The 23,012-nt window shown below is 37.9% G+C and overlaps 1 pseudogene; it reads left to right on the top strand.

Moving 5' to 3' along the window:
• The first annotated feature begins 1,157 nt into the window (after positions 1–1,157).
• Positions 1,158–1,479, top strand: LOC110309697 (guanine nucleotide-binding protein G(I)/G(S)/G(O) subunit gamma-4 pseudogene; annotated as a pseudogene).
• The last annotated feature ends 21,533 nt before the right edge of the window (positions 1,480–23,012 follow it).

Here is a 23,012-nt window from a genome sequence, read left to right as displayed (position 1 = left end):
TCTGTAAAATACTTTGTATTCTATATTACAAAACATTTTAGTTTCAAGTGATTATAAAACCTTGTGAAAGGTATTCGGCTTTCACAGTTCTGATAAGACCTTTTGTCATAAGACATGATCAATATTTAAAGATAGATGCTGAAAGAATGATTCAAAGAATAGTACGTCATAGTCAATTTTATTTATCATTAGTTTGTCTAATACTCATATTGTAACAGTTTGTGAAACAAAATGTTCAAAGCAAAATCACAGTGAAAATCGAAGCAATTCTCTTGATTTACTGTTGGCTGGATGTTAAGTATTTTTCTTTGTAGGATCCTGTTAACAATCGGTCAATTTGAAGAGATGAAAAAGGCTAAATGAAGGAAGTGACTTGATCTACTTGCTATCCTTCATTAGGACTGAATTATGTCTTTAAAAAATGAACGATCTTCTTCAGTTGTTAAATGTGCAAATTTCATTTCAAACATGCACGGTCCTCAAGCTATTTAAAGACAGTACGTGTGTGATGAAATATAAATTGTAGAAACTAATCAAGTTTAGAAATCCTGGGCTTCTGGCTTTGGTTTCTCCTGTGATGCTCTGGCAGGGCACATCTTCCCTGATTAATAGAGTAAAGAGGGTGAAAAAAGGAAGAGGCCACGTGCAGTAAGCAGCGCCTCATAATAGGAGATGTGATTTTGTTATGAATTATGGAAAATAAGATAACAAGTTTGAATGATAATTCCTAACAGCCTCCTCACAAGCTTTGAAAGAATGTCACAATCTCTTATGTTTCAAAGAGCTGATTATAGAATTGCAAAGAAGATGGGTCCCAACCTGTGAATCTTTCGCATTTCAGAAATTGTGCAGATTTTATCATACATCATCTTTCAATGAAATATTTATTTCAGAGAAAATATAACTGTTAGGTTTTTCTTAATCCTGTTTTTGTATTTTCACTGGCCTTTAACCATGAAACCTTTAACCATGAAGCTTGGTTTAATTAAAAAAAAATAGAGAGAAACCTTTGAATATTGAAGTGATTTTTAAAGTGTCATTTTGCATGTTTCCAAAGTCATAAGATGTGGACATAATAATAATTAAAAAACAAAAACAACAAACAACAAAAAACAACAAATAAACAAAAAACTAGTTTGGAAACTCTGCTAGCTTCTATGGGGCTTGTTACCCATCCTGGGATGGGACTGTTCAATGATAAGTTTGCTTTGAGGTCACCAACAACGTTGAAGCACAGACTGAAGTAAGGCATATCTAATAACACCACCACCAGACCCTCCCAAGCCAAGAAAGCTGTAGAGCAGCTAAAGATAGCATCCTGCATGGACATGGTAAATGTCTCCTAGTCAGCTTCTGACCTTGTGGCACAGTGGGAAGTCCTTGTGCAGGAGCATTCCCTCATCAACCTGGTGCCGGTCTCAGAAAACCTTTTTTTGAGAGAAAATGTTATTCTGTACCATTCTCTTACACCCATGGTGATGAACTGGGCCCTTTCCTGCCGTAAAGTCCCAAGTAAAAACTGTGCATGTTCCCACTTCACCCCTATCTAATCGTTATCTGGATTCATCTTGTCTTATATTCTCCTCATGACATTCAATTTCCTCTCCTTTTTTGGGGTTCATGTTTGATATTTCCACCCATAGAGAAGAAAACAGACTTTTTTTTTAATGGCCAAATAAGGGTTAACAGTTTTGAAACATTAATTCCCAAATGTAAATACATCTAATTAATAAAGTTCAGTGGGGAATTATAGAAAAAACCAACAGTTTGGGCATTGATATTGTAAAATATAATTATAAAACTACTTTCATAAACATTGCAGTTAGAAATAATTAATCTTAATGTTGTAATTATACAAAGAGAATTCTTAGCAGACAATTGGGGAAGCTGATTCAAGGCCATCAAGAAATTGTCAATGGGGAAGAACCCAAGATAGGGAAAGAAAGTGGAACATTCTGATGGTGATGACAGGGCATTTAAAAAATTACACAATGACTGTGTAAGTTTACTAAACTGTAACAATTCATCAGAGATGTTCAGAAAGGATCTCATGTAGCCCAGGCTGAACTCCATCTCACAGAGTAACCAACACAAACCACAAACTCCCAATGCTCAGGCTATTCTTCCCAATGAATAAGCTTACAGGTGATTTTCTGACTCTCTCAAGTACCCATAACAATCAGAATAACCCCATGGGAACCAAGATGTAACTGAGAAAGCTCTGACATTGTTCACATTAGCAGCATATGGCTGCTCTTATCTACCCATGTGTAACATAATTGCTGCTCCGTGACATTGTTATTTTCTCTGCCCCTCACATAAAACAGCACCTTCTGAAAGTAGATGATTTAAATTTCAAGGCAAATGTGGCAGTGATTACCCAGGGGCTTAATGGTTTAGGTAGAGGTTACCAATCTAGATGATCTAATACTTTTATCCCTCTGCACTTTGTATTTTTTTAAAATCTAAGAACTAAGTACAAATAAATTATTTAAAAAAACAAATTTCAATACTTTTAGACACTAAAATTTCTTTGTTCTATATGTGATCTCAATGTAATCACCATGCAGATTAGTTATGAAACTTAAAATGTACGAGAAAGTGAAATGTAACAATTCCCTTGGCTTTGAGACAGCTACTTTATATTGCTGTGAACCACAAATGTATGTCAAATTGTCAGATATGACAAAATGAAACAGTTACTAGATTAGAACTGATGGACTATAATAGCCCTAACTGCCAAGAACTCTTAAAGGTATAAAAAATAAAAGGTTAGTTAGTGGTGTGTACCTTAGATAAAAATATTCTAAGCTGTGTAAGATAAGAATATTCAAGTCAACTGAGAAATCTAACCATAAGAAAACAAATAGGGGATATGACGTTTCTGTAATTTGTCATATTATCAAAAGTTATCATGGTCTATCTTACTCCTTTATGACTTATAAATCATGGAAGTTTCTAAACTAGATAAAAGTTTTCATGGAATAATTCATTATCAAGTTTTCTTTTTATAATCTCAAAGAGTTTTACTGAATGATGAGGTACAATCAATCATGAAGTGAGTATTAGCTTTTACTAATCACCACAAAGATAGAGGTGGGAGCAGGTGGGTGGGTAGAGGAACAACCTCATAGAAGAAGGGATGATATGATAGGGTGTTTCCAGGAGGGAGAGAAACCAGAAAAGGAGATAACATTTGAAATGTAAATAAAGAAAATATCCAATAAAAAAGAAACAAAAAACTAAATAATAAACAGAAGAAGAAGAAGAAGAAGAAGAAGAAGAAGAAGAAGAAGAAGAAGAAGAAGAAGAAGAAGAAGAAGAAGAAGAAGAAGAAGAAGAAGAAGAAGAAGAAGAAGAAGAACTAAAGTTAATTCTACTCCTGGCTTATCAGAGTGAGTCACTGTGATTACCCCAACTATCTTCATTGCTTGCTTGATTAACACTCCTGGTATATAGCTATATAATCGGTGGTTGTCAAAATATTTTGGGTTCTACTTACAATATTATGAAAACAAATTTTCAAGTAAAGGCTCCATGTTGCAGAGTAGATTCCTTCAACAACAGTAATTAAGAAGGCAAGAGGCACTTCAATTGAAGTCAAAGATAGGGGACATTAACAATCACAGGCCTGAGTCCTCAATTTATCTTTAAAAATAGGAAGAACAGCAATATCAACCTACCAGACCCCAGAAATCTCCCAGGGACTAAACCACCAACCAAAGAATAAACATGGAGCAACCCATGGTTCCAGCTGCATATGTAGCAGAGGATGGCCTTGTCAGGCATCAATGGGAGGAGAGGGCCTTGGTCCTGTGGAGGCTCAATGCTCCAGTGTAGCAGAATGCCAGGGTGGGGAGGAGGGAGTGAATAGGTGGTTGGGGGAGCACCCTCATTGAAGCAGGGGAAGGGAGGATAGGATGGGGGTTTCTGGAGGGGAAACCAGGAAATGGGAGAACATTTGAAATGTAAATGAATAAAATATCCAAAATAAATAAATAAATAAATAAATATAACATAATGCATTAGCAGTGAAATTTCATTAGCATGAGAATGAGAAGCTGCCCTTTATTTAATAAACACTGCTACTTGGCACATTATGACTTCTTTTTTTTTTAATTTTTAATATTTTTATTACATATTTTCCTCAATTACATTTCCAATGCTATCCCAAAAGTCCCCCATAGCGCCCCCACTTCCCTACCCACCCATTCCCATTCTTTTGGCCCTGGCATTCCCCTATATTGGGGCATATAAAGTTTGCAAGTCCAATGGCCTCTCTTTCCATTGATGGCCGACTAGGTCATCTTTCGATACATATGCAGCTAGAGACAAGAGCTCCGGGTTCTGGTTAGTACATCATGTTGTTCCAACAATAGGGTTGCAGATCCCTTTAGCTCCTTGGGTACTTTCTCTAGCTTCTCCATTGGGAGCCCTGTGATACATCCAATAGCTGACTGTGAACATCCACTCCTGTGTTTGCTAGGCCCCTGCATAGTCTCACAAGAGACAGCTATATTTGGGTCCTTTCAGCAAAATCATGCTAGTGTATGCAATGGTGTCAGCGTTTAGAAGCTGATTATGTGATGGATCCCTGGATACGGCAGTCTCTAAATGGTCCATCCTTTCATCACAGCTACGAACTTTGTCTCTGTAACTCCTTCCATGGGTGTTTTGTTCCCAATTCTAAGAAGGTGCACAGTGTCCACACTTTGGTCTTCATTCTTCTTGAGTTTCATGCGTTTATCAAATTGTATCTTATATCTTGGGTTTCCTAAGTTTTGGGCTAATATCCACTTATCAGTGAATACATATTGTGTGAGTTCTTTTGTGATTGTGTTACTTCACTCAAGATGATGCCCTCCAGGTCCATCCATTTGGCTAGGAATTTCATAAATTCATTCTTTTTAATAGCTGAGTAGTACTCCATTGTGTAAATGTACCATAATTTCTGTATCCATTCCTCTGTTGAGGGACATCTGGGTTCTTTCCAGCTTCTGGCTATTATAAATAGGGCTGCTATGAACATAGTGGAGCATGTGTCCTTTTTACCGGTTGGGACATCTTCTGGATATATGCCCAGGAGAGGTATTGCTGGATCCTCCAGTAGTACTATGTCCAATTTTCTGAGGAACCGCCAGACTGATTTCCAGAGTGGTTGTACAAGCTTGCAATCCCAACAACAATGGAGGAGTGTTCCTCTTTCTCCACATCCTCGCCAGCATCTGCTGTCACCTGAATTTTTGATCTTAGCCATTCTGACTGGTGTGAGGTGGAATCTCAGGGTTGTTTTGATTTGCATTTCCCTGATGATTAAGGATGTTGAACATTTTTTCAGGTGCTTCTCTGCCATTCTGTATTCCTCAGGTGAGAATTCTTTGTTCAGTTCTGAGCCCCATTTTTTAATGGGGTTATTTGACTTTCTGGAGTCCACCTTCTTGAGTTCTTTATATATATTGGATATTAGTCCCTTATCTGATTTAGGATAGGTGGAGATCCTTTCCCAATCTGTTGGTGGTTTTTTTGTCTTATTGATGTTATCTTTAGCCTTGCAGAAGCTTTGTAGTTTCATGAGGTCCCACTTGTCAATTCTCAATCTTACAGCACAAGCCATTACTGTTCTATTCAGGAATTTTTCCCCTGTGCCCATATCTTCAAGGCTTTTCCCCACTTTCTCCTCTATAAGTTTCAGTGTCTCTGGTTTTATGTGAAGTTCCTTGATCCACTTAGACTTGACCTTAGTACAAGGAGTTAGGAATGGATCGATTCACATTCTTCTACATGTTAACAACCAGTTGTGTCAGCACCATTTGTTGAAAATGCTGTCTTTCTTCAACTGGATGTTTTTAGCTCCCTTGTCGAAGATCAAGTGACCGTAGGTGTGTGGGTTCATTTCTGGGTCTTCAATTCTATTCCATTGGTCTATTTGTCTGTCACTATACCAGTACCATGCAGTTTTTATCACAATTGCTCTGTAGTAGAGCTTTAGGTCCGGCATGGTGATTCCACCAGAGGTTCTTTTATCCTTGAGAAGAGTTTTTGCTATCCTAGGTTTTTTGTTATTCCAGATGAATTTGCAGATTGCACTTTCTAATTCGTTGAAGAATTGATTTGGAATTTTGATGGGGATTGCATTGAATCTGTAGATTGCTTTTGGCAAGATAGCCATTTTTACAATGTTGATCCTGCCAATCCATGAGCATGGGAGATCTTTCCATCTTCTGAGATCTTCTATAATTTCTTTCTTCAGAGACTTGAAGTTTTTATTATACAGATCTTTCACTTCCTTAGTTAGAGTCACGCCAAGATATTTTATATTATTTGTGACTATTGAGAAGGGTGTTGTTTCCCTAATTTCTTTCTCAGCCTGTTTATTCTTTGTGTAGAGAAAGGCCATTGATTTGTTTGAGTTAATTTTATATCCAGCTACTTCACCGAAGCTGTTTATCAGGCTTAGGAGTTCTCTGGTGGAATTTTTAGGGTCACTTAGATATACTATCATATCATCTGCAAAGTGTGATATTTTGACTTCATCTTTTCCAATTTGTATCCCTTTGATCTCCTTTTGTTGTCGAATTGCTCTGGCTAGGACCTCAAGTACAATGTTGAATAGGTATGGAGAAAGTGGACAGCCTTGTCTAGTCCCTGATTTTAGAGGGATTGCTTCAAGCTTCTCACCATTTACTTTGATGTTGGCTACTGGTTTGCTGTAGATTGCTTTTATCATGTTTAGGTATGGGCCTTGAATTCCTGATCTTTCCAAGACTTTTATCATGAATGGATGTTGGATCTTGTCAAATGCTTTCTCCGCATCTAACGAGATGACCATGTGGTTTTTGTCTTTGAGTTTATTTATATACTGGATTACGTTGATGGATTTCCGTATATTGAACCATCCCTGCATCCCTGGGATGAAACCTACTTGGTCAGGATGGATGATTGTTTTGATGTGTTCTTGGATTCGGTTAGCAAGAACTTTATTGAGGATTTTTGCATCAATATTCATAAGGGATATTGGTCTGAAGTTTTCTATCTTTGTTGGGTCTTTTTGTGGTTTAGGTATCAGAGTAATTGTGGCTTCATAGAATGAGTTGGATAGAGTACCTTCTGTTTCTATTTTGTGGAATAGTTTGTGAAGAACTGGGATTAGATCTTCTTTGAAGGTCTGATAGAACTCTGCACTAAACCCATCTGGTCCTGGGCTTTTTTTAGTTGGGAGACTATTAATGACTGCTTCTATTTCTTTGGGGGATATAGGGCTGTTTAGATCATTAACCTGATCTTGATTCAACTTTGGTACCTGGTATCTGTCTAGGAACTTCTCCATTTCATCCAAGTTCTCCAGTTTTGTTGAGTATAGCCTTTGGTAGAAGGATCTGATGGTGTTTTGGATGTCTTCAGGATCTGTTGTTATGTCTCCTTTTTCATTTCTGATTTTGTTAATTAGGATGCTTTCCCTGTGCCCTCTAGTGAGTCTGGCTAAGGGTTTATCTATCTTGTTGATTTTCTCAAAGAACCAGCTCCTTGATTGGTTGATTCTTTGAATAGTTTTTCTTGTTTCCACTTGGTTGATTTCGCCCCTGAGTTTGATTATTTCCTTCTGTCTACTCCTCTTCGGTGAATTTGCTTCTTTTTGTTCTAGTGCTTTTAGGTATGTTGTCAAGCTGCTAATGTGTGCTCTCTCTAGTTTCCTTTTGGTAGCACTCAGAGCTATGAGTTTTCCTCTTAGAAATGCTTTCATTGCGTCCCATAAGTTTGGGTATGTTGTAGCTTCATTTTCATTGAACTCTAAAAAGTCCTTAATTTCTTTCTTTATTCCTTCCTTGACCAAGGTATCATTGAGAAGAGTGTTGTTCAGTTTCCACGTGAAGGTTGGCTTTCTATTATTTATTTTGTTATTGAAGATCAGCCTTAGTCCATGGTGATCTGATAGGATGCATGGGACAATTTCAATATTTTTGTATCTGTTGAGGCCTGTTTTGTGACCAATTATGTGGTCAATTTTGGAGAAGGTACCATGAGGTGCTGAGAAGAAGGTATATCCTTTTGTTTTAGGATAGAATGTTCTGTAGATATCTGCCAGATCCATTTGATTCATAATTTCTCTTAGTTTCTCTGTGTCCCTGTTTAGTTTCTGTTTCCATGATCTGTCCATTGGTGAAAGTGGTGTGTTGAAGTCTCCCACTATTATTGTATGAGGTGCAATGTGTGCTTTGAGATTTACTAAAGTTTCTTTAATGAATGTGGCTGCCTTTGTATTTGGAGCATAGATATTCAGGATTGATAGTTCCTCTTGGAGGATTTTACCTTTGATGAGTATGAAGTGTCCCTCCCTGTCTTTTTTAATGACTTTGGGTTGGAAGTCAATCTTATCAGATATTAGAATGGCTACTCCAGCTTGTTTCTTCATACCATTTGCTTGGAAAATTGTTTTCCATCCTTTCATTCTGAGGTAGTGTCTATCTTTTTCTCTGAGATGAGTTTCCTGTAAGCAGCAAAATGTTGGGTCTTGTTTGTGTAGCCAGTTTGTTAGTCTATGTCTTTTTATCGGGGAGTTGAGTCCATTGATATTAAGAGATATTAAGGAAAAGTAATTGTTGTTTCCTGTTATTTTTGTTGTTAAAGTTGGCATTCTGTTCTTGTGGCTGTCTTCTTTTAGGTTTGTTGAGGGATTACCTTCTTGTTGTTTCTAGGGCGTGGTTCCTGTCCTTGTATTGGTTTTTTTCTGTTATTATCCTTTGAAGGGCTGGATTCGTGGAGAGATAATGTGTGAATTTGGTTTTGTCGTGGAATACTTTGGTTTCTCCATCTATGTTAATTGAGAGTTTGGCTGGGTATAGTAGCCTGGGCTGGAATTTGTGTTCTTTTAGTGTCTGTATAACATCCGTCCAGGATCTTCTGGCTTTCATAGTCTCAGGTGAAAAATCTGGTGTAATTCTGATAGGCTTGCCTTTATATGTTACTTGGCCTTTTTCTCTTACTGCTTTTAGTATTCTATCTTTATTTAGAGCATTTGTTGTTCTGATTATTATGTGTCGGGAGGTATTTCTTTTCTGGTCCAGTCTATTTGGAGTTCTGTAGGCTTCTTGTATGTTCATGGGCATCTCTTTCTTTAGATTTGGGAAGTTTTCTTCTATAATTTTGTTGAAGATGTTTGCTGGTCCTTTGAGTTGAAAATCTTCATTCTCATCCACTCCTATTATCCGTAGGTTTGGTCTTCTCATTGTGTCCTGTATTTCTTGGATGTTTTGAGTTAGGATCTTTTTCATTTTACATTTTCCTTGATTGTTGTGCCAATGTTCTCTATGGAATCTTCTGCACCTGACATTCTCTCTTCCATCTCTTGTATTCTGTTGCTGATGCTGGTATCTATGGTTCCAGATTTCTTTCCTAGGGTTTCTATCTCCAGTGTTGCCTCATTTTGGGTTTTCTTTATTGTGTCTACTTCCCTTTTTAGGTCTAGTATGGTTTTGTTCATTTCCATCATCTGTTTGGATGTGTTTTCCTGTTTTTCATTAAGGACTTCTACCTGTTTGATTAGGTTATCCTGTTTTTCTTTAAGGATTTGAAACTCTTTAGCTGTGTCCTCCTGCAATTCTTTAAGGGATTTTTGTGCTTCCTCTTTAATGTCTTCTACCTGTTTACCAGTGTTCCTTTGTATTTCTTTAAGTGTGTTATTAAAGTCCTTCTTGAAGTCCTCTACCATCATCAGGAGATATGCTTTTAGATCCGTGTCTAGCTTTTCTGGTGTGTTGGGGTGCCCTGGACTGGGTGAAGTGGGAGTGCTTGGTTCTGATGATGGTGAGTGGTCTTGGTTTCTGGGGTTAGTTGTTATCGTTGTCACTGTTTAAAGATTGGAGCAGAAGCTGTGTTCCACTCACCAGCAGTCTCAAAATCCTGTGGCGGGGGTCGTGGGTAGCTGGCAGTACCCCGGTGCTGGTCCAGCCGGAAGAGGCCTGTGGTCCTACTCAGGCCGGTTTTCTGCTTCCCTAACTAATGCAGTCTCAGGTCCCGCGCGCAATTGGATTGGAGCAGAAGCTGTGTTCCACTCTCCAGAAGCCTTAAGATCCTGTGGCGGGTGTTGTGGGTAGCTGGCGAGTGTCAGCCGACCCTGCGCCCTAGCTACCCTGGTGCTTTTCTGACCGGAAGAGGCTTGTGGCCCTATGTAGGCCGGATTTCTCTCTCCCCAACCTGAGCAGTCTCAGGTCCCGTGTGATTGGACTGGAGCAGAAGCTGTGTTCCACTCACCAGCAGTCTCAAAAGCCTGTGGCAGGGGTCGTGTGTAGCTGGCGGGTGTCAGCCGACCCTGCGCTCTAGTTATCCGGCCGGATGGGGCCTGTGGCCCTACTCAGGCTGGTTTCTGCTTCCCTAACTAATGCAGTCTCAGGTCCCGCGCGCAATTGGATTGGAGCAGAAGCTGTGTTCCACTCACCAGAAGTCTTAAGATCCTGTGGCGGGTGTTGTGGGTAGCTGGCGAGTGTCAGCAGACCCTGCGCCCTAGCTACCCTGGTGCTTTTCTGACCGGAAGAGCACATTATGACTTCTTTATAGAGTCATTTAGATCCCTTAAGAGTTTCATAAAGTAGCTGAAAGAATATTTCTCTTTTCTATTTCGTATTTTCTCTCCTCCTCTCCTCTCCTTTCTCTTTCTTCCTTTTCCTTACCGCCCTTTTCCTCTATCTGGTCTCTTTCCCTTTCTTTCTTCTTCTTACTTAGGATGACATATATAAGGCCTCATGCATAGTATGCAGTCGTTATAATACTTAACTCTGTTTTTAGTTTTTATTATGAGGCAGGATGTCACTATATCGACCAGGTTGATTTTGATATCACTTTATAGCATAAACACATCTCAAACTTGTAACTTGACTTCCTCACCTACCTTAGTGGAGGCATTAGAGGTCTTGAATACAAGACATGGCTAATACATTTTTTGTAATCACTAGAATGGTTAATTTTGATTGTCAACCTGATTTTGTCTGGAATCAAACAAAAGCCATCCAATGGGCTTGTCAGTGAGGGTATTTTTTTGATGGGATAATTTGAGATGAGTAGAATTACCCTAAATACAGACCATACTTCCTGATGGCAGCAAACGTAAAAGGACGTGGAAGAAGGAAATATGGACTTTGTCTGCTTGCTCTCACTCTTCCTAAGAAGTTCATCTATCCTGCTGCTGAGATATAATTTCATCATCTTAGAAACTGCTTCTTTGGGATTCCAAAATAGACTGAAGGCCAGCAGCTCTTGAAATGTCCTCTGCAACTCCAGGACTAGACTGGGGCTCAAGAGACATCCTGTACTAAAACATCTATGGGATTCTTGGCCTTTCTGTCATGAGAAAGGCATTGCTTGGACTACCCAGGCTATAGTGTACACTCCACTCTAAAAAAATATCAAAGATGTATAGATATCTTAAATGTACATACATATATACATATATACACACATATTCTATATGTTTCGTTATTTTAGATAACCCTAATACAGCCAGTCTCCTATGCTTAACCAGTGTTACATGAAGTTAATAAAAATAATTTATTCATTTAGATTTCATACCCTTTAATTGCTCATTGCATAGTTAATTGGCTGCATAGTTGAATACCCCCACCTGCTCCCTTTCTTCTTCATATTCAAATCATAAGATTCCTATGACAATATTAGGAAGACTTATTAGGGCTTCCTGTGAGTTGTCAATGTAACAGTTCTTTCTGATTGATTACTCTGCCATCCTCAACATGTGAATCCCATCCCATGTTCTTTATTTTGTCAGTTCCTACCTTTGTAATCTACATTCTAAGTAGAGAGGAAAGAGCAAGAAATATAGAATATATATTTATTCTTTTCAAGGGCAGATCCTAGAAAGAGTACTTACGTTATGTTCTCTTTTCCTGTAGGTAAAAAATCACTTTATTAACAGAATAGAGGAGTAGAGACAGAAATCTTCAAGTGTATGCCTTTTGGCTTTTACTTTATAGATATCATCCCTTAGACTGGTGAATTTAATGCTTGGTGGCTGGTGGGTAACTCTATTTTAAGAAATGGTGGAAAGTCTAGGAGGTCAGGTTTACTTGGAGGACATGAGTCACCTGTGGCTTGTTATGAAGATTATGCCTAGTCCCTAGTTCTTCTATTACTCCTGGATATCCACTGCCATGACAAGTCTCTATAATATGTTCCACTCACCCTACTTCTTGGATCACTCACACAAAACCAAATAACCATCCTTTATAACTGAGCAAAAACAAACTCTTTCTTTCTTAAAGTTAGCTTTTCAAGTATTTTGCCATGACAATTCAAAGCCTTACTTAAAGTAGCCATATTTTATGAGGATTCTATCATGGAGAAGAGGCTCTAAAGAATGAGCACTAATGAGCATTGTCGGTCATAATAACCTTTCCAATTACCATAACACAGAAAAGACCAAAGGGTCCATTCCCCAAAGTTGATTACCACAAAAGTAATGATGGCTATGCTAGTTTATGTAATGTTAATTACAAACAATGCCAAATTCCAGCTTCATCCTCCTCTCCGTGTGAGCATAAGGCACTTAAGTATTATAAAACTTTGTTATTTAGATACATTTTGCAGGGTGGAAAGATAGCTTATCAGTAAAGAATACTTGCTGCTCATCCAGAAGACCAGAGCTTGGTTCCCAGCACACAACCTGAATGCCCCACAGTCACATTTTACTCCAGCTCTGTGAATCTAATGTCCTCTTACAGCTTTCATGGGCACTTCAATCAAGTACATAGTGGGGCTCATACTCAGATAGCCACACATTAAAAATAAAAAATACTTTTTAAAAGTTATACATTTCAGCAAAATCTTGCTGGCATGTGCAATAGTGTCTGCGTTTGGTGGCTGATTATGGGATGGATCCCCAGGTGTGCTAGTCTATGCCAGTGCCTGGCAAATACAGAAGTGGATGCTCACAGTCAGCTATTGGATAAAACACAGGGTCCCCAATGGAGGAACTAGAGAAAATACCCAAGGAGCTGAAGGGGTCTGCAATCCTATAGGTGGAACAACAAGAAGAACTAACCAGTACCCCCATAGCTCGTGCCTCTAGCTGCATTGTAGCAGAAAATGGCCTACTTGGCCATCATTGGGAAGAGAGGCCCCTTGGTATTACAAACTTTATATGCTCCAGTACAGGGGAACGCCAGGGCCAAGAAGTGAGAGTGGGTGGGTAGGGGGGGAGCAGGACGGGGGAAGGTATAGGGGATTTTTGGGATAGCATTTGAAATGTAAATAAAGAAAATATCTAATAAAAATTGAAAATAAAATAAAATTCTCACCATTCATTAACAAAAAAAAAAGGTTATACGTTTTAATTTAGATGATATAACAGCTCTAAAATTTGAATTTCTGATAACTGAGTTATTTCTTCACATCTGACCTAGCTATGAATTCTTGACCAAATACGTTAGAATGTCACAGGTTCTTTCTGATCAATTTTGTTAAAGGATTAGGGTGGAATAATTCATAGATTTTTGTGGACAAAGCCACCAGGAGCTAAGCAAATCTTGTGTCAGAACACTCTATCAAATGGATACTCTTATAGATATAAACGGTCGACTCTCCAGTTTTAGAAAGAATGTCAGTGGCCTGAGGGCAAAGCAATAGATACTTTGTCTATTACCTCTATTACTGCAGGATTGCAATTCAATAAACCTGCACGTATTTCTAACCATAAACAGCTGTTTCTTATCACAGCCTTTTGAGGGAATTATCAGGTGACATATGAAATGTACATAATACAAAGATTCTAAAGTTTATTAGAAGAAATCATCTTAAGTCAGAGTTTACTGCTTCATGAGCAGAACATCTGCTTATTTTAAAAATGACATTCAGTACAAAAGAGCAAATTTCTCTGTCATTCCATAGGTTTGCTAGAACACAGTCACCAGACCATCTCCATTTCTTGTCAGCAATAACTAGAGCATTTGCATGGGTTTTCCCTATCACCAATGCTGAAAGCATTAAAAAAGCAAGAGGTTCTATCCTTATTTGGGCACCCACAGTTTCTCTGACTACCAAGTTGTTGATGGTTTTTTCAAGTGCAACCCACATACTGTAAAGTTAAATTATGAAATGGTGCTTAGAGATCTACTCGTTTCTATCAAGGTGATTTTAGATGTTTTTGTAAGAAATCTTCAATTCATTATTGACCATGCAACAGAAAACATGAAAAATAAGGGGGAAAAATTAGGACAACTCAATTGACATCATCTATTGAGAATTGATATCATCATGCTTTGGGGGAAGGTATGGTGACAGCTGAGCTTGCTTATGTCTTCTAAATTATCTAGTTCCTTAAGAATATTCTTTTCATGATGTTTAAGGTGTTTACAAAGGTTACACAATGCAACGGTTTTTCATGATACCTGAGGTTTCATTTGAACGTGACTGTAAAGTGTATGGCTTCAAATGCTTATAGCTGGACTCAAAACCCTAATGCTGAGTTACTCAATCAGATAGTAGAAAACCTGGATGTTTAGCTATACCAATCTTCACTTCCATTATATCCTCTTGCTTTTTCTTATTCTTCTACTTCTAGTTCTATTACTAGGACTCAAAATGAGGCACAGAAATTGACAAACTATGAAAGAAAAAGGAGATTGCCTGACGAATTCCTGTATGACCCTCAAGAGAGAAAAATAACCAATATCAGACTCTGAAAAAAAAAAAACCTTCTCTGAGCATAGAGAGAGGAAATGTTGCCATTCCTGAGCTGAGCCAGATGTTCAGTCTGTCTGTGCTACTTTGTCATGTATTGAAGGCTTATTATGTTGACATTCCTCTAAAATCCAGCCTCCCAGTACCTTCAGATAGACACACCTACTCATGTTGTCTGTAACTGTATTTGAGACACTTCCCTTAATCAAAATCAGAGTTCCTTCACACTCAAGCAAACCTGCTTCATACTCCTCTCCTTTCTGCATATGTGCTAGGAAATCTAGAAGGAAAGGAAGAAGCTACACAGTGGTGCAATTAAACATGGGCAGTGCATGAAAAAGCAATATAATTTAATTTGATAATAAATAGGAATAATGCCAGATCTGAATGACTGTACCCAAAGATGTTGAAATGAAAGTTTTCACTGTCAAATAGAAATGGGAGCTCATAAAGAAAATTAACATGTCAGAAAAATAGAGCCTCAGTTGAGCACACATCTGTTTTGTGACTATTATTTATTTATGCTATAAATTATGTCATCTAAATTAGCTAATTGGACCAACAAATCCATATCCCTAGCCACACTGTGACATCAGTTACTGATGAGTTACATTAGGCTTCAAAGACTCCCTGCAGCACTCTGTCAAAGTGGAAAATAAGAGAAACAAAAGAACTCCTGGTGGATGACTACAGGCTGTCTTTGTATCCATTGTTAGACACCAGTGTACAAAACAATTCATTCCATAAAATTGACATGATGTCACCTATTCTCTGTAACCTCTCAGGATCCTTAAAATCAAAACAAGCAGTTTACTTACATGATGTGTTCTTTCTAATCATCCTCAAATAATAGAACTTCCTGAAGTTTTTTGTTGTTGTTGTTGTTTTCAGTTTATCTTCTAATGGATACAGAAGAACAGTACACATCAACAGGCTGCTATGTAAAGTTTTGGTATCTATACGTGTTATGGAATGTTTAAATCAAATTAAGTATATGCTGTCTTGGGGTTCTCTGGACTCACAGAACTTAGGGAATGTCTCTCTATACAAAGGGAATTTATTGTAATGACTTACAGTTGGTAGTCCAACTAACCCAACAATAGGCAGGTGTGAATGAGAAGTTCAAGAATCTACTAGTTGCTTGGTTCCCTGAGGCTGGTTGTTTCAGCTGGTCTTCTGTAGAAGTTGGTATCCTGACGAAGGAGGTTACAGCATGTGTTCTGGCAAGTAAGTTCAAGCAGACAAAGAAGAGTGAAACTTCCTTCTTCCATTGTCCTTATGTAGGCCTCAGCAGAAGGTATGGCCCAGATGAAAGGTGTGTACCACCACGCCTGGATTTAGAACATGCTCTGTCCTGGGCTGTCTTTGAACTGAGAAATCTTCTTGCCAGCCTCCTGAGATTAAAGGCATGTACTACCTTGCCTGTGCCTAAGCTTTTCATGGTCACTATACCTCAAGATCTGGATCACATCATTTCTGGATTGCAGTTCATTCCAGATGTAGTCAAGTTGAGAGCCAGGAATAGCCAGTGCATATCCCTTCCTAGAAACATTTATCATCTTGCACAATATTTTTAAATTCATTATAATTCAAGGATCACATGCAACATTGCAAGATAGTTTCCCTTCTATCAGTCCATAGGTCATTGTTCTGTTAGAGCATTCCTATCAGATGGGCCCAAAGAGTATGGTGCTTTAGAAGAAGTATCAATCTTCTTGCGTAATCCACCAATGATTTTTAGTTCACTTTCCTTCCTGGCCTGGATGACTTCAATTTTAATTGTTTGGAGGGTGAACAAAAACCACCAATGACAATATCTTCAACTGTCAGTGCTCTAATGTCCCTTTCTCCAATGAAAATAACCACACCTCATCATTCCCCTCATTCCCAATCAAGTGTTTTACAATTTACAAGGTTTTGTTTGGTTTTTGTTGTTCTTGTTGTTGTTGTGTTTTGTTTTTAAGGACTAAAATTTTATTGGGAGAGAGAGAAAGAGAAAGAGAGAGAGAGAGAGAGAGAGAGAGAGAGAGAGGGAGGGAGAGAGAGAGAGAGAGAGAGAGAGAGAGAGAGAGAGAGAGAGAGAGAGAGAGAGAGAATAAGAGAGAGAGAATAAGAGAGAGAAAAAACTTGCACCATAATAATTCTTTTTCAAGCTTGGTGTGTGTTTTAGTCAGGGTTTCTATTCCTGCACAAACATCATGACCAAGAAGCAAGTTGGGGAGGAAAGGGTTTATTCGGCTTACACTTCCATACTGCTGTTCATCACCAAAGGAAGTCAGGACTGGAACTCAAGCAGGTCAGAAAGCAGGAGCCGATGCAGAGGCCATGGAGGGATGTTCTTTACTGGCTTGCCTCCTCTGGCTTGCTCAGCCTACTCTCTTATAGAACCCAAGACTACCAGCCCAGGGATGATCCCACCCACAAGGGGACTTTCCCCCTTGATCACTAATTGAGAAAATGCCTTACAGTTGGATCTCATGGAGGCATTTCCTCAACTGAAGCTCCTTTCTCTGTGATAACTCCAGCTGTGTCAAGTTGACACAAAAATAGCCAGTAGAGTGTGGTAGTGCATTCTTTTAATGTCAGCACCCTGGTCACAGCAGTAGGAAGATCATGATGACTTTTGCTTTTTTGCATTAACTTATTTATTCATTCACTTTACAGCTTATTTGTAGCTCCCCTCTCTCCTCACCTCCTAGTCCCACCCTTGCACCCCTTCCCCTCACTCTTCTCTTCCCTTGTCCTCAGGGAAGGGGAGGCCCCTCTGGGTACTATATTGTTCCAGCACAGAATTAACAAATTTTAATACCAACAACTCAGTATATCTCACACAGATATGTTCAGCTTTAGCAATTCCTGACCTGTATCTTTCTCTGCATCTCCATCCCTATCACCTCACACTCAGACTCTGGCCTCAAGTGTACAATACTCTAGGTTCATCCTTCCTAGCTCATCAACAGCAGGGGATTGCCACCCTGTCCAGCTATTAACTATCCTCTGCTTCTGTCTGTCTCTCTCAAATGGGCTCAAAACTAACTTTGATGCTTCCTGATCTTTTCACTATATTACAACTAGCTCTCCTTCACCTGATTTTCCTCATGTTCAAGAGTAATTACAACATTTCTTGTGTACATACCTTGTGTACATGTTATATTATAACACATAAGCTTATAACCATCTACTTCAACCTACTTTTTCTACTCTGTACCTGGATTCCATAAATGGTGTGCAGTTAGAATACATTCAAACCTGACTAAAGGCTTCTTTAAATCATGGCAGTACATCTCAAGTAAGTTATTATAGTACAACTATTGTTTTCTTAATAGATATATATGTGCATACACAATAAATATAATAGATGTTAATATAACATAATATAAATAATATATAAAAATATACAATCTATATGTATTATGTATAGTATGTTGTATACTCTATATGTTTAAATATTATGCTTTATTTAAATGCATATATATACACATGTGTATATATGTACATATTTGTATATTATATTTTACCTACATAATGTATATTTATTATATAATTATATGTATATTATATATTTATACCCATTAAAATATGTACTATAGATTATAAATATATTAAAATTATTATATATATGTAGATAATATATCTATAAGTATAATATACATATATAATGTGTACTATATATTAAGAAAAATATATACACATATTCTGCTCATTTTTCATAGGGAGCTGTTTTTGTACATTGTCATATAATAATTGTCAGCATGTCTTCCCACATGCTCCCTCGGTACATGTTCTTCATGACTACTTGAGTGAGAGCATTTAAGTGTCTACTAAAGCCTATGCTTTCTTCTTAGCCTTACAATCATTAACCTTCCAGGTTCTTATGCGAAATCACTTCCTATACCATATTTCTTTATCTTGCTTATATCTATTTCTCTCCATTATTTTATTCTTAGTATAGATAAGAAGATTTTATATATTTTTCCATTCATAATATAAAAATACCCCCCAAAATCTCCACAACAAAAACAAAACAAAATGATTAAAAAAATTACCCTGATTTTTCCTTGTCAGTAATTTTTCCACCTTTGACACTCCTTATGTCCTTTGTGTTATTTACCTCGCTTCTTTCGGTGACAAAATTTAACAGGCAACTTAAGGAAGGAAAGGGTGTGATTTGATAGTACAGAATCCCACCAGGTTGGAACTCATCATGGCAGGAACATGAGGCATCTGGCTCTATCATGACCACTGAATGTTTTCTCAAGAGCTAGAATCTATTTGTTATACAATTTTATCCTTCTTAAACAACTACCAAAATGCTCAGAATATACTTATTTAATAAATAACATATTAACATATTAATCACTGAGTGGAAGAAATACCTTAATCCTAGATCATGTTTTGGCTTTCTTCCCTGATCTTGGACACTAGGAAATAATTAACATCCAAGCTTTCTTAGATTTTCCCCTAGCTAAATTATTTGCGATACTTTCTGTAGAAACAGTATAAAAATACATATGAATTACTGCCCATGTAATTGGAATGGAAGTAGGCTCACTTCAATTTCCACCCATGTTTTCAAGTTTCTCCCTTACCTTCAATTTCTTGTTCTATCAACTACCCTAACTACACACACACAGACACACAGACACACAGACACACAGACACACAGACACACACAGAGAGAGAGAGAGAGAGACAGACAGACAGACAGACAGACAGACAGACAGAGACAGAGACAGAGACAGAGACAGAGAGACAGACAGACAGACAGACACACACACACACACTCAGAACCTGACCTTCAGTTCACATTCTGTCAGTATTGTGTCCCCAAAGCATAAAATTGCTTTTCCCAATAGTATTCTGAAATATGTCCTACAAGTGTTCTCACTGCCCAAATGTGTGTTATTGCTTAACTGTGAGTTTCAATCCACTTCTGCTCAGAACAGGTTTGAAGAGGAACAGGACTGTTGTCTCTTCAAAAGAGAAGTACTAAAGACAAGCCATAGTTTCTTCATATCATAGTCCTTCCCCATTTTGTATGACCTGTAAACTAGGATTCATCCAATTGCAATTTCTATTTATTGGGGAAAGTCAATCTAGACTTCAAGGGAAAAAGAGTAAGGCAGAAGGATATTATTTGTCTTTCATACTTCCAGAGCTAAGTCTGGTAGAATGGACCTTGTTTAAATAATTTCTGGGAGTTCTAGTTTTATGATAATATTTTTCTTTTCAATTTAATAAATATTTTTAAAGAAGGATTTATTAATAGGATTAGTAAATAATCGCTTCTTGGCCTTTTGGCTAAGATCAGGTGTAGTAAATAAAAATACTTTAAACAGTAAGTTTTAGTTACTTACTCATATGAAACTCAAGAAGAAGAAAGGCCAAAGTGTAGATACTTCATTCCTCCTTAGAATGTGGAACAAAATAACCATGGAAGGAGTTACAGAGACAAAGTCTGGAGCTGAGACAGAAGGAAAGACCATGCAGAGACTTCCCCATCTGGGGATCCATCCCATAAACAGCCACCAAACCCAGACACTGTTGTACATGCCAGCAAGATTTTGCTGACAGGACCTTGATATAGCTTTCTCTTGTGAGACTATAGCAGTGCCTGACAAATACAGAAGTGGATGCTCACAGTCATCTATTGGATGAAACACAGGGCCCCCAATGGAGGAGATAGAGAATGTACCCAAGGAGCTGAAGGGGTCTGCAAACCTATAGGTGGAACAACATTATGAACTAACCAGTACCCCCAGAGCTCATGTCTCTAGCTGGATATGTAGAAGAAGATAGCCTAGCTGGCCATCATTGGGAGGAGAGGCCCTTTGTCTTGTAAAGATTATATGCACCAGTACAGGCGAATGCCAGGGCCAGGGAGTGGGAGTGGGTGGGTTGGGGAGCAGGGCTGGGGGATTGTATAGGGGACTTTCAGGATAGCATTTGAAATGTAAATGAATAAAATATCTAATAAAAATGAAAAATTAAAAATAAAATTTAAAAAAGAGAAAAGAACTGAGCATGATATAATGTTGCATTCTGTTCTCTTCAAATTTTTTAAATAATGATTCATAGATTTTAGGGCATAAGACTTTTCTCTCATTTAAACATACTTTCTAAGTATTGGAAATTAAACTAAAACACGTTGATTTAAAAAAAATAGTGTACCATATTTCTTTATTCATTCTTCTGTTGAGGGAAGTCTAAGTTGTATACAATTTCTGGCAATTATAAATAAAGAAGCAATGAGCATGGTTGACCAAGTTCCTCTCCAGTATGATTAAGAAGCCTTAATCGTCTTAAGAAGATTGTTATAGTTGTATCTTCAGGTAAATCACCTCCTGTTTGAAGGAGTGGAAACTTGTGCAGCCACTATGGAAATCAGTGTGGCAGTTCCTAAGGAAGTTGAAAGTTATTTAAAAAACAAAACAAAAAAACTTGATTTCTTTTTTAGGTAGTTCATTGATAATCTGAGAAACACTGGTAGTTTTTGCTCAATTTGGTAATCTGTAAATTTACTGAATTATTGACTATATGGCATCTACAAACAGAGTCAATTTCATTCCTTTTCAGATTGGATGGCTAAAACACACTATGCTGATGGGAATATAAGAGGAGAAAACAATGACTTACTCCTAATCTTAGAAAAACTCAACTTTCTACCACTGATGCTACCTTTGAGTTCTCCATCAGAGACCTTTCTCACATGTGACTTCCTTCTACTCCAATTTTGCTGAGAGTACCTTATGAAAAGATATTTTATTTTGTCAAATATATTTTCCATATCTATTGTGATAAATGTTTGTTTTATCATTCATTTACATAATGGGGTCATTTCTCATTTATTAATTTTCATACATTGAGTTAACTATTACATACATGGCTATTAGTACCATTTGATATTCAATGTAGTTTAATTCTAATGTATCCTTGTTGGTTTTCTATTTGGAATTGACTATTACTAAACTAATTTCTGTAAGTCCTCTAAAAGTATCAAGTTATACTCTCTTAAAATATTTTAGTAATAACTTTATATAGTTAGATGAAATGATGCTGGTGGATACATATGTTTTCCAATTTGTACCTGCTTGATAAATTGATTATTTTTAAATATTGATGTTCTTTTTTTTTTTTTTTTTTCCTTATTTCGACTGGTGTAAGTTTTGCCATTTTTAGGACACGTTTTCATTGCTACTCTTGGTCTGCATGTGTTTTTTGTTGTCACCAATATCTGGACAAAAATGAGAAAAATCTTCACTTTACTCAACTCCTTGAACAATTGACACTTTTTAGGATTTACTTTTAGTGTTTTTATTTACACAGATGTAAGTACAGATGCAAATGGGACTTCAATTGTAGACATTTGAAAGCTGTCATACATGGGTGCTAGGAGAACCACTAAGGTTATCTGTGAGAGTAATATACCCTCTTACCCACTGAGCAAATGCTCCTCTTGCACATTTGACATTTTTATTTTATATCATTCTACACATCTTTTTAATATTGTATATCTCCTTAAAAACAAAATATATCATTTTTAAAATCAGTCTTACAAACATAAAATAATACCAAGCTTAACCAGATCCAAAGTCTATACATCTCAATAAACTTTTATGCAGTTAGAAATGTAATTTCGGGAGGTGTCCCCCCCTCCCCTGCCTGGGAGGGCTTTGCCAGAGCACCTGGGGGAGCCAGTTTGGTTCCTGGATCACTCAGAGACTAGTCTGTGCAGGTGAGAGTGTATACTACAGAAGCTAACAGCTTCTGGGACAGGCAGGAGCCACACAGCTTCTGGGGTAGGCCCCATTCCAGGATCCAGACATCGAGACACTTTCCCTGCCACAGGAGAGGTGTCTGCCTCACCTGGGAGGGCTTTGCCAGAGCACCTAGGGCAGCCATGTCTGGTCTGGGATCTCTCAGAGACTAGACTGTGTAGGTGAGAGTGCCGACTACAGAAGCTACACAGTTTCTGGGACAGGTGGAAGCAACAAAGCTTCTGGGACAGGCCCTGTTTTGGGACTTCATCTTCTGCCAGGAGGCTAGTCCAAAAGCCAGATATCAGTGCACCTTCCCTGCAAGTGGAGAGCTTGCCTGCAGAGAGTACTCTGACTACTGAAACTCAGGAGAGAGCTACTCTCCCAGATCTGCTGATAGAGGTCACCAGAATCACTGGAGGAACAAGCTCTAACCAGAGACAAATATAACAATTAGCTCCAGAGATTACCAGATGGCTAAAGGCAAACTTAAGAATCTTACTAACAGAAACCAAGACCACTCACCATCATCAAAAACCAACACTCCCACCTCAGCCAGTCCTAGATACCCTA

Source organism: Mus caroli, unplaced genomic scaffold (genome assembly GCF_978045245.1).
Source record: "Mus caroli unplaced genomic scaffold, Mus_caroli_1 scaffold_12, whole genome shotgun sequence".
Lineage (NCBI taxonomy): Eukaryota > Metazoa > Chordata > Mammalia > Rodentia > Muridae > Mus > Mus caroli.
Note: the sequence above shows the minus strand (reverse complement) of the source record. Positions and strands in the feature narration are given on the sequence as shown.